At 55.9% G+C, this 10,712-nt stretch overlaps 1 non-coding gene across 1 annotated transcript; it reads left to right on the top strand.

Annotated features, from left to right (window-relative positions):
- Positions 1–2,398: 2,398 nt before the first annotated feature.
- On the top strand, positions 2,399–2,472 carry TRNAI-AAU (transfer RNA isoleucine (anticodon AAU)). The gene has a single exon. It is a non-coding gene; the product is annotated as a tRNA-Ile (tRNA).
- The last annotated feature ends 8,240 nt before the right edge of the window (positions 2,473–10,712 follow it).

Below are 10,712 nucleotides of genomic sequence, written 5' to 3'. Positions count from 1 at the left end.
GTTTATTTCCTAAGTAATTTTCGCAGAAAGTACACAGAGGTTTCCTTTACAGACTTTCTGCTTCCATTATACATATAGGGAAACCTATAGGAGACGGACTCCATTCAGTGGAGCTCCACAAACACGTACAGTATGTTAACTGAACACATTAAGGTTAAGGCCCCACGGGCCGGAAATCACAGTGTGTCTGCGCAGCGGTTTTTCCGTAAAGTGGGCATGGGATTCGCATGAATCCCATCCACTTTGCATGTACTGGTATAGCACCACGATTTTTCCCACAGTGTTTCCGCTGCGGGAAAATCACAGCGTTTATGGCCCGTGGGGCCCCATCCTAAAGATAATATAGACGTAGCCTTAGTAATGTCTTACACTTATCCCGCCTCGTTTCATTCTTTCTTTGTACCATATTCTAGATTTTTCTGGGTGCTTTAACTCTTTCCTAACCTCCAGGGACAGGTCTTTAAATATGGCTCACGCCCCGCAGTTGAGTGGAGTGCCAGATACCTGAAGCTTTACACAGATACCTGTTGGCAGTGTCAAAGAGAATTTATCGAGTATATCAAAGGGCATAATGGAAGAGAAAAATGTCCAAATTGCCATTTTTGTTGGATTAGTCCCCAATAGAGATGAGCGAGTACTGTTCGGATCAGCCGATCCGAACAGCATGCTCGCATAGAAATGAATGGACGTAGCCGGCGTTAAGCGGCCGGCTGATGTCAAAGCGGAAGTACCAGGTGCATCCATTCATTTCTATGGAGCGTGCTGTTCGGATCGGCTGATCCGAACAGTACTCACTCATCTCTAGTCCCCGACAATAATTCCAGTAAAAAAAAAGTGATCAAAAACTCAGCCCCCAAAAGCATACTTCCAGCACTCCCCTGTATTGCACACCCGGGGCCTGGGAATAGCCTCCGAAGATACTCTGGCTGATTAACCCTTACCCTCAGATGCTATGATCAAGGCATCCAAGGGTAAGATTGCCACTCCTCAGTTCCCTTGGGATAAAATTGTGGGGTCTGAGAGATTGCCATGGCGGTCCTCTGATTGCTGTTCCCTCTATAACACGTAGTACATTACACTGGGGATCAGTGCGACAGGTTTCTTAAAACAAAAAAAAAACACGTTTAAGGCTAAGTCCCCATGGGACGTCCCACAGCAAAAAAGAGCTGCAGGAAAAACAGCGGCGCCAACGCTTTAGACAAAGTTTGTGGACTTTGTTACAATTATACCTATGGGAAAACCGCCGGTGTTTCCGTAGGTATGATTGATATGCTGCGATTTCCAATACCGCATCGGTTTTGGAAATCGCGGCGTGTCCACACAGTGTTTTTTTTTACCACAAAGTGGGCATGTGATTACCATATACTGTGTACTCGAATATAAGCCGACCCGAATATAAGCCAAGGCCCCTAATTTTACCACAAAAAACTGGGAAAACTTATTGACTCGAGTATAAGCCGAGGGGGGGAAATGTAGAGGCTACTGGAACATTTCAAAAATTAAAATGGTTGGAGTTTTTGGGCGCAGTAGATGCTGGGGAAGGGGAGGGGGTGTTTTGGTTGTCTGTCTGCCCCTTCCCTGAGCTTGAGGACTGTTTTTTTTTTCCCCCCACTTGGAACTCAGTCTGGCTGAATATAGGGGATCTGCAGTGCTCCTATTAACCCCTTCCCGACGGAACAGGAGCACTGCACCCTATATTCAGTAGACCAGGCACTTTCAAACACAGGGATACTTTGCCCTTACTGTTAAACACCGTGATTTTTCCCACAGCACTTCCATCCTGTGGGGCCCGGCCTTAAACTTAAACACAATCAACTTGCTAAGAATTTCTATTTGCGTATCCGTCCCCCACTATCCAAAAATCGTGTTATTGATCACAAATAATGAACGCCATAAAACCCCCCCAAAATACTGAAAAATAAAAAACAATGCAGTATAAATTAATGGATTTTGCTCACCTTGTTTTCCTACTCTAACAGTTTCATCAGGGGGATCCTAATTTCTGGGCACCTTGTTTTCACCCCCAAAAATAGCAATTAATCTCCTAAATGCAAAAAAAATTGGGGAATTGTTGTTCTAATGAACCTTATATGTATCCAAAAATTAAAAAAGGGAAGAAAAATATGGGGGGAAAAAAAAAAAAAAGTTGATGAGCGTTAACATACAAACGACCCTGCGCTCTTAAAGGGTTAAACACAATTTTTCCTACAAAAAGTCTCTCTTTCCAGCTTTGTGAACCGAAAAGTTTTGGCTTTTTGGAAGGTGGAGAATCAAAAACAAAAAGCCATGGTAGGAAGGGGTTAAACCAAGCAGTGACGAGTCCCTGCTTATGGAAATAGGGGTGTGTAGTTTTGTGCATACCGTGTCCACAAAGTAGAACATTTTCTGCAATGTGTACGGCCGGTTAGCTCAGTTGGTTAGAGCGTGGTGCTAATAACGCCAAGGTCGCGGGTTCGATCCCCGTACGGGCCAGGAAATCTTTTAGTGATATTTTACTCAGAAAAAAAAAAAATAGGCCGTTAAATATTTCTTGAACGTGTCAGCTCAAGACCGCCAAAATTTAGATGTTAATAAAAATAATGCGGCATCTAAAAGGTTAAACAGCTGTAAACGGTCTAGGAAAGCTCGGCAACAACCTATGCAGAGATATAGTGGAGACGCATATGATATGTGTATCCTATATATACATACAGTATCAGGACAGCGAGTATATACTACGTACCCAGCATTACTTATCGCCAGTTATACAAATTCATCAAAGGGCAAATCTGCTGAATAATTCAGTAAAACGAAGGAAATATGACCGGACCACTAGTCAGACTGGCTACCTAGCAGTCTAAGAAAGATGCGAGACATCCCATATAGAGCTGTAATAGAAGGGGTGTACAGTGTGGATATATACAGTACATGCTTATATGTATGTACATACAGGACCAAGACAATAGAGTGCGTGATCACCAGTAACTGGAGCAGAGCCATCTAGTGTCACTACATGTGTACTACAACTACTGCTGCTCTGTTGTATTCTGTACGATTGCTACATTTGCACAAAAATTGAAAAAACAAACAAACAAACCCTCAGCCATTAAAATCAGACACGTCACATTTCTATCTGACCATCTTTAACATCAATAATTATCTATTAAATAAACAGATGAACAGCCACACCCACATAACATATTTTTTAGCCCAAAACAAAAATAGCTATATGGGACCCTAGACATTGTTTGCCAATTTCATGACACCAGGAAAAATAGGGGGAAAAAAAAAAAAAAGATAATATATATATATATATATATATATATATATATATATCCTATTAATATTATAAAGGTGAAAGTTTGTGAGTTTGGATGTTTGTTCATGTTTCTTCTGAATGGAAGCAACTTCATGTATGGGGGGGACAAGAAACTGGGGGCAGAGATGGGGGGGACAAGAAACTGAGGGCAGACATGATGGGAGGACAAGAAACTGGGGGCAGCGATGGGAGGACAAGAAACTGGGGGCAGAGATGGAGGGACAAGAAACTGGCAGAGATGGGGAGGGGGGCAGAGATGGGGGGGCAGAGATGGGGGGGCGGCAGAGATGGGGGGGCAGAGATGATGGGGGGGGCAGAGATGGGGGTTAGAAATGGGGGGGGGCGGCAGAGATGGGGGGCAGAGATGATGGCGGGGGCAGAGATGATGGGGAGGGGGCAGAGATGATGGGGAGAGGGCAGAGATGATGGGGAGGGGGCAGAGATGATGGGGAGGGGGCAGAGATGATGGGGGGGGCGGCAGAGATGATGGGGGGGGCGGCAGAGATGGGGGGGCAGAGATGATGGAGGGGGCAGAGATGATGGAGAGGGCAGAGATAATGGAGGGGGCAGAGATAATGGAGGGGGCAGAGATGATGGGGGGGGCGGCAGAGATGATGGGGGCGGCAGAGATGATGGGGGGGCAGAGATGGGGGTTAGAAATGGGGGGGCGGCAGAGATGATGGGGGGGCAGAGATGATGGAGGGGCAGAGATGATGGAGGGGGCAGAGATGATGGAGGGGGCAGAGATGATGGGGCGGCAGAGATGATGGGGGGGCAGAGATTGGGGGGGCAGAGATGGGGGGGCAGAGATGGGGGGACAAGAAACTGGGGCAGAGATGGGGGGACAGAGATATTGCGGGGACAGAGATATTGGGGGGGGGGAAGAGATATTGGAGGGGCAGAGATGGGGGGAGAAGAAACTGGGGACAGAGATGGGGGGACAATAAACTGGGGGCAGAGATGGGGACAAGAAACTGGAGCCAGAGATGGGGGGAAAAAAACTGGGGGCAGAGATGGGGGACAAGAAACTGGGGGCAGAGATGGGGGGACAAGAAACTGGGGGCAGAGATGGGGGGACAAGAAACTGGGGGCAGAGATGGGGGGACAAGAAACTGGGGCAGACATAGGGGGACAAGAAACTGGGGACAGAGATGGGGGGTACAAGAAACTGGGGCAGACATAGGGGGACAAGAAACTGGGGGAAGACGGGGACAAGAAGAGATGGGGGGCAGAGATTGGGGAGCAGAGATGGGGGGCAGAGATAGATGGGGGGCAGAGATGGATGGGGGTGGGGCAGAGATGAATGCGGGGGCAGAGATGGATGGGGGGGCAGAGATGGATGGGGGGCGGGGGGGGGCAGAGATGAATGGGGGGGCAGAGATGAATGGGGGGCAGAGATGGATGGGGGGGCAGAGATGGATGGGGGAGCAGAGATGGATGGGGGGCAGAGATGGATGGGGGGCAGAGATGGATGGGGGTAGAGATGGATGGGGGGCGGGGGGGCAGAGATGAATGGGGGGGCAGAGATGAATGGGGGGGCAGAGATGGATGGGGGGCAGAGATGGATGGGGGGGAGAGATGGATGGGGGGGCAGAGATGAGGGGGCAGAGATAAGGGGGGCAGAGATAGAGGGGCAGAGATGAATGGGGGGCAGAGATGGATGGGGGGCAGAGATGAATGGGGGGGCAGAGATGGATGGGGGGCAGAGATGGATGGGGGGCAGAGATGGATGGGGGGCAGAGATGGATGGGGAAGCAGAGATGGATGGGGGGCAGAGATGAATGGGGGGGCAGAGATGGATGGGGGGCAGAGATGGATGGGGGGCAGAGATGGATGGGGGGCAGAGATGGATGGGGAAGCAGAGATGGATGGGGGGCAGAGATGAATGGGGGGGCAGAGATGGATGGGGGGCAGAGATGGATGGGGGGCAGAGATGGATGGGGGGCAGAGATGGATGGGGAAGCAGAGATGGATGGGGGGCAGAGATGGATGGGGGGGCGGGGGGCAGAGATGGATGGGGGGCAGAGATGAATGGATGGGGGGGCAGAGATGGATGGGGGGGGCAGAGATGGATGGGGGGCAGAGATGAGGGGGCAGAGATGAATGGGGGGCAGAGATGGATGGGGGGCAGAGATGGATGGGGGGCAGAGATGGATGGGGGGCAGAGATGAATGGGGGGGCAGAGATGGATGGGGGGCAGAGATGGATGGGGGAGCAGAGATGGATGGGGGGCAGAGATGGATGGGGGGGCAGAGATGGATGGGGGGGCAGAGATGGATGGGGGGGCAGAGATAAGGGGGGCAGAGATAGAGGGGCAGAGATTGGGGGGGCGCAGAGATGGGGGGGCAGAGATGGGGGGCCGATATGGGGGGCAGAGATATTGGGGGGGACCAGAGATATTGGGGGGGCAGAGATATTGGGGGGGCAGAGATATTGGGGGGCAGAGATATTGGGGGGGGCAGAGATATTGGGGGCAGAGATGGGGGGAGAAGAAACTGGGGACAGAGATGGGGGGACAATAAACTGGGGGCAGAGATGGGGACAAGAAACTGGAGCCAGAGATGGGGGAACGAAACTGGGGGCAGAGATGGGGGAAAAAGAAACTGGGGGCAGACATACGGGGGCAGATGGGGGGGACAGAGATGGGGGGGCAGGAATGATGGGGGGTCAGAGATGATGGGGGTTAGAAGAGATGGGGGGGCCGCAGAGATGGGGGGGCAGAGATGATGGAGGGGGCAGAGATGATGGGGGGCAGAGATGATGGAGGGGGCAGAGATGATGGGGGGGCAGAGATGATGGGGGGGCAGAGATGATGGGGGGAAAAGAAACTGGGGGCAGAGATGGATAGAGATGGATAGGGGCGGGGGGGCAGAGATGGATGGGGGCAGAGATGGGGGGGCAGAGATGGGGGGCAGAGATGGATGGGGGGGCAGAGATAGATGGGGCAGAGATGGGGGCAGAGATGGATGGGGGGGCGGGGGGCAGAGATGGATGGTGGGGCAGAGATGGAGGGCAGAGATGGATGGGGGGGCAGAGATGGGGGGGGCAGAGATAAGGGGGAAGAGATGGGGGGCAGGGGGGAAGAGATGGGGGGCAGAGATGGGGGGGCAGAGATGGGGGGCAGAGATGGATGGGGGGGCAGAGATAGATGGGGGGCAGAGATGGATGGGGGGGCGGGGGGCAGAGATGGATGGGGGGGCAGAGATGGGGGGCAGAGATGGATGGGGGGGCAGAGATGGGGGGCAGAGATAAGGGGGCAGAGATGGGGGGGCAGGGGGGCAGAGATGAGGGGGCAGGGGGCAGAGATGGGGGGGCCGCAGAGATTAAGGGGCAGAGATGGGGGGCAGAGATATTGGGGGGGCAGAGATATTGGGGGACAGAGATATTGGGGGGGGCAGAGATATTGGGGGGGCAAAGATGGGGGGAGGAGAAACTGGGGCCAGAGATGGGGGGACAATAAACTGGGGGCAGAGATGGGGACAGGAAACTGGAGCCAGAGATGGGGGAACGAAACTGGGGGCAGAGATGGAGGGGACAAGAAACTGGGGGCAGAGATGGGGGGACAAGAAACTGGGGGAAGAGATGGGGGGGACAAGAAACTGGGGGCAGAGATGGGGGGACAAGAAACTGGGGGAAGAGATGGGGGGGACAAGAAACTGGGGGCAGACATAGGGGGACAAGAAACTGGGGACAGAGATGGGGGTACAAGAAACTGGGGGCAGACATAAGGGGACAAGAAACTGGGGGCAGACATAGGGGGACAAGAAGAGATGGGGGGGCAGAGATGGGGGGGCGGAGGGGCAGAGATGGGGGACAGAGATGGATGGGGGGGCAGAGATGGATGGGGGGGCAGAGATAAGGGGGGCAGAGATAGAGGGGCAGAGATTGGGGGGGCGCAGAGATGGGGGGGCAGAGATGGGGGGGCCGATATGGGGGGCAGAGATATTGGGGGGGACCAGAGATATTGGGGGGGCAGAGATATTGGGGGGGGCAGAGATATTGGGGGGCAGAGATGGGGGGAGAAGAAACTGGGGACAGAGATGGGGGGACAATAAACTGGGGGCAGAGATGGGGACAAGAAACTGGAGCCAGAGATGGGGGAACGAAACTGGGGGCAGAGATGGGGGGAAAAGAAACTGGGGGCAGACATACGGGGGCAGATGGGGGGGACAGAGATGGGGGGGCAGGAATGATGGGGGGTCAGAGATGATGGGGGTTAGAAGAGATGGGGGGGCCGCAGAGATGGGGGGGCAGAGATGATGGAGGGGGCAGAGATGATGGGGGGCAGAGATGATGGAGGGGGCAGAGATGATGGGGGGGCAGAGATGATGGGGGGGCAGAGATGATGGGGGGAAAAGAAACTGGGGGCAGAGATGGATAGAGATGGATAGGGGCGGGGGGGCAGAGATGGATGGGGGCAGAGATGGGGGGGCAGAGATGGGGGGCAGAGATGGATGGGGGGGCAGAGATAGATGGGGCAGAGATGGATGGTGGGGCAGAGATGGAGGGCAGAGATGGATGGGGGGGCAGAGATGGGGGGGGCAGAGATAAGGGGGAAGAGATGGGGGGCAGGGGGGAAGAGATGGGGGGCAGAGATGGGGGGGGCAGAGATGGGGGGCAGAGATGGATGGGGGGGCAGAGATAGATGGGGGGCAGAGATGGATGGGGGGGCGGGGGGCAGAGATGGATGGGGGGGCAGAGATGGGGGGCAGAGATGGATGGGGGGGCAGAGATGGGGGGCAGAGATAAGGGGGCAGAGATGGGGGGGCAGGGGGGCAGAGATGAGGGGGCAGGGGGCAGAGATGGGGGGCAGAGATGGGGGGGCCGCAGAGATTAAGGGGCAGAGATGGGGGGCAGAGATATTGGGGGGGCAGAGATATTGGGGGACAGAGATATTGGGGGGGGCAGAGATATTGGGGGGGCAAAGATGGGGGGAGGAGAAACTGGGGCCAGAGATGGGGGGACAATAAACTGGGGGCAGAGATGGGGACAGGAAACTGGAGCCAGAGATGGGGGAACGAAACTGGGGGCAGAGATGGAGGGGACAAGAAACTGGGGGCAGAGATGGGGGGACAAGAAACTGGGGGAAGAGATGGGGGGGACAAGAAACTGGGGGCAGAGATGGGGGGACAAGAAACTGGGGGAAGAGATGGGGGGGACAAGAAACTGGGGGCAGACATAGGGGGACAAGAAACTGGGGACAGAGATGGGGGTACAAGAAACTGGGGGCAGACATAAGGGGACAAGAAACTGGGGGCAGACATAGGGGGACAAGAAGAGATGGGGGGGCAGAGATGGGGGGGCGGAGGGGCAGAGATGGGGGACAGAGATGGATGGGGGGGCAGAGATGGATGGGGGGCAGAGATGGATATGGGGGGGCAGAGATGGATATGGGGGGGCAGAGATGGATGGGGGGGCGGGGGGGCAGAGATAGAGGGACAGAGATGGATGGGGGGGCAGAGATGGATATGGGGGGGCAGAGATGGATATGGGGGGGCAGAGATGGATATGGGGGGGCAGAGATGGATGGGGGGGCAGAGATGGATATGGGGGGGCAGAGATGGATGGGGGGGCACAGATGGATATGGGGGGGCAGAGATGGATGGGGGGCGCAGAGATGGATGGGGGGGCAGAGATGGATGGGGGGGCAGAGATGGGGGGGCAGAGATTGGGGCGTGGGGGCAGAGATTAGGGAGGGCAGCAGAGATTGGGGCTGCAGAGATGAATGAGGGGGGCAGAGATGGATATGGGGGGGCAGAGATGGATATGGGAGGCAGAGATGGATATGGGGGGGCAGAGATGGATGGGGGGGCAGAGATTGGGGGGTGGGGGCAGAGATTAGGGGGGGCAGAGATGGGGGGCAGAGATGGATGGGGGGCAGAGATGGATGGGGAGCAGAGATGACTGTGGGGGCAGAGATGGATATGGGGGGGCAGAGATGGATCGGGGTGGGGGCAGAGATGGATGGGAGGCAGAGATGGGGGGGGGCAGAGATGGATGGGGGGGCCAGAGATGGATGGGGGGGCAGAGATGGATGGGGGGGGGCAGAGATGGGGGCAGAGATGGATGGGGGGCAGAGATGGGGGCAGAGATGGATGGGGGGCAGAGATGGGGGCAGAAATGGGGGGCAGAGATGGGAGGGCAGAGATGGATGGGGGAGGGCAGAGATGGATGGGGGGGCAGAGATGGATAGGGGGGGCAGAGATGGATGGGGGGGCAGAGATGGATAGGGGGGGCAGAGATGGATGGGGGGGCAGAGATTGGGGGGACAGAGATGGATGGGGGGCAGAGATGGATGGGGGGCACAGAGATGGATGGGGGGCAGAGATGGATGGGGGGCAGAGATGGATGGGGGGCAGAGATGGATGGGGGGCAGAGATGGGGGGCAGAGATGGGGGGCAGGGGGAAGAGATGGGGGGGCAGAGATGGACATGGGGGGGCAGAGATGGACATGGGGGGGCAGAGATGGATATGGGGGGGAGAGATGGATGGGGGGGGCAGAGATGGATAGGGGGGGCAGAGATGGATGGGGGCAGAGATTGGGGGGGCAGAGATTGGGGGGGCAGAGATGGGGGGGAAGAGATGGATGGGGGGGCAGAGATGGGGGGGCAGAGATGGGGGCAGAGATGGGGGGCAGAGATGGGGGGGACAAGAAACTGGGGGCCGAGATGGGGGGATAAGAAACTGGGGGCAGAGATGGGGGACAAGAAACTGGAGGCAGAGATAGGGGGACGAAACTGGGGGCAGAGATGGGGGGACAAGAAACTGAGGGCAGACATAGGGGGGACAAGAAACTGGGGGCAGAGATGGGGGGGACAAGAAACTGGGGGCAGAGATGGGGGGGACAAGAAACTGGGGGCAGAGATGGGGGGCAAGAAACTGGGGACAGAGATGGGGGGACAAGAAACTGGGGGCAGGGATGGGGGACAAGAAAATGGAGGCAGAGATGGGGGACAAGAAAATGGAGGCAGAGATAGGGGGATGAAACTGGGGGCAGAGATGGGGGGACAAGAAACTGGGGGCAGGGATGGGGGACAAGAAAATGGAGGCAGAGATGGGGACAAGAAAATGGAGGCAGAGATAGGGGGACGAAACTGGGGGCAGAGATGGGGGACAAGAAACTGGGGGCAGAGATGGGGGGACAAGAAACTGGGGGCAGAGATGGGGGGACAAGAAACGGGGCAGAGATGGGGGGACAAGAAACTGGGGGCAGAGATGGGGGGACAAGAAACTGGGGGCAGGGATGGGGGACAAGAAAATGGAGGCAGAGATGGGGGACAAGAAAATGGAGGCAGAGATAGGGGGATGAAACTGGGGGCAGAGATGGGGGACAAGAAACTGGGGGCAGGGATGGGGGACAAGAAAATGGAGGCAGAGATGGGGGACAAGAAAATGGAGGCAGAGATAGGGGGAC

Source organism: Leptodactylus fuscus, chromosome 7 (genome assembly GCF_031893055.1).
Source record: "Leptodactylus fuscus isolate aLepFus1 chromosome 7, aLepFus1.hap2, whole genome shotgun sequence".
Lineage (NCBI taxonomy): Eukaryota > Metazoa > Chordata > Amphibia > Anura > Leptodactylidae > Leptodactylus > Leptodactylus fuscus.
This window is presented reverse-complemented; position numbering and strand designations above follow the sequence as displayed.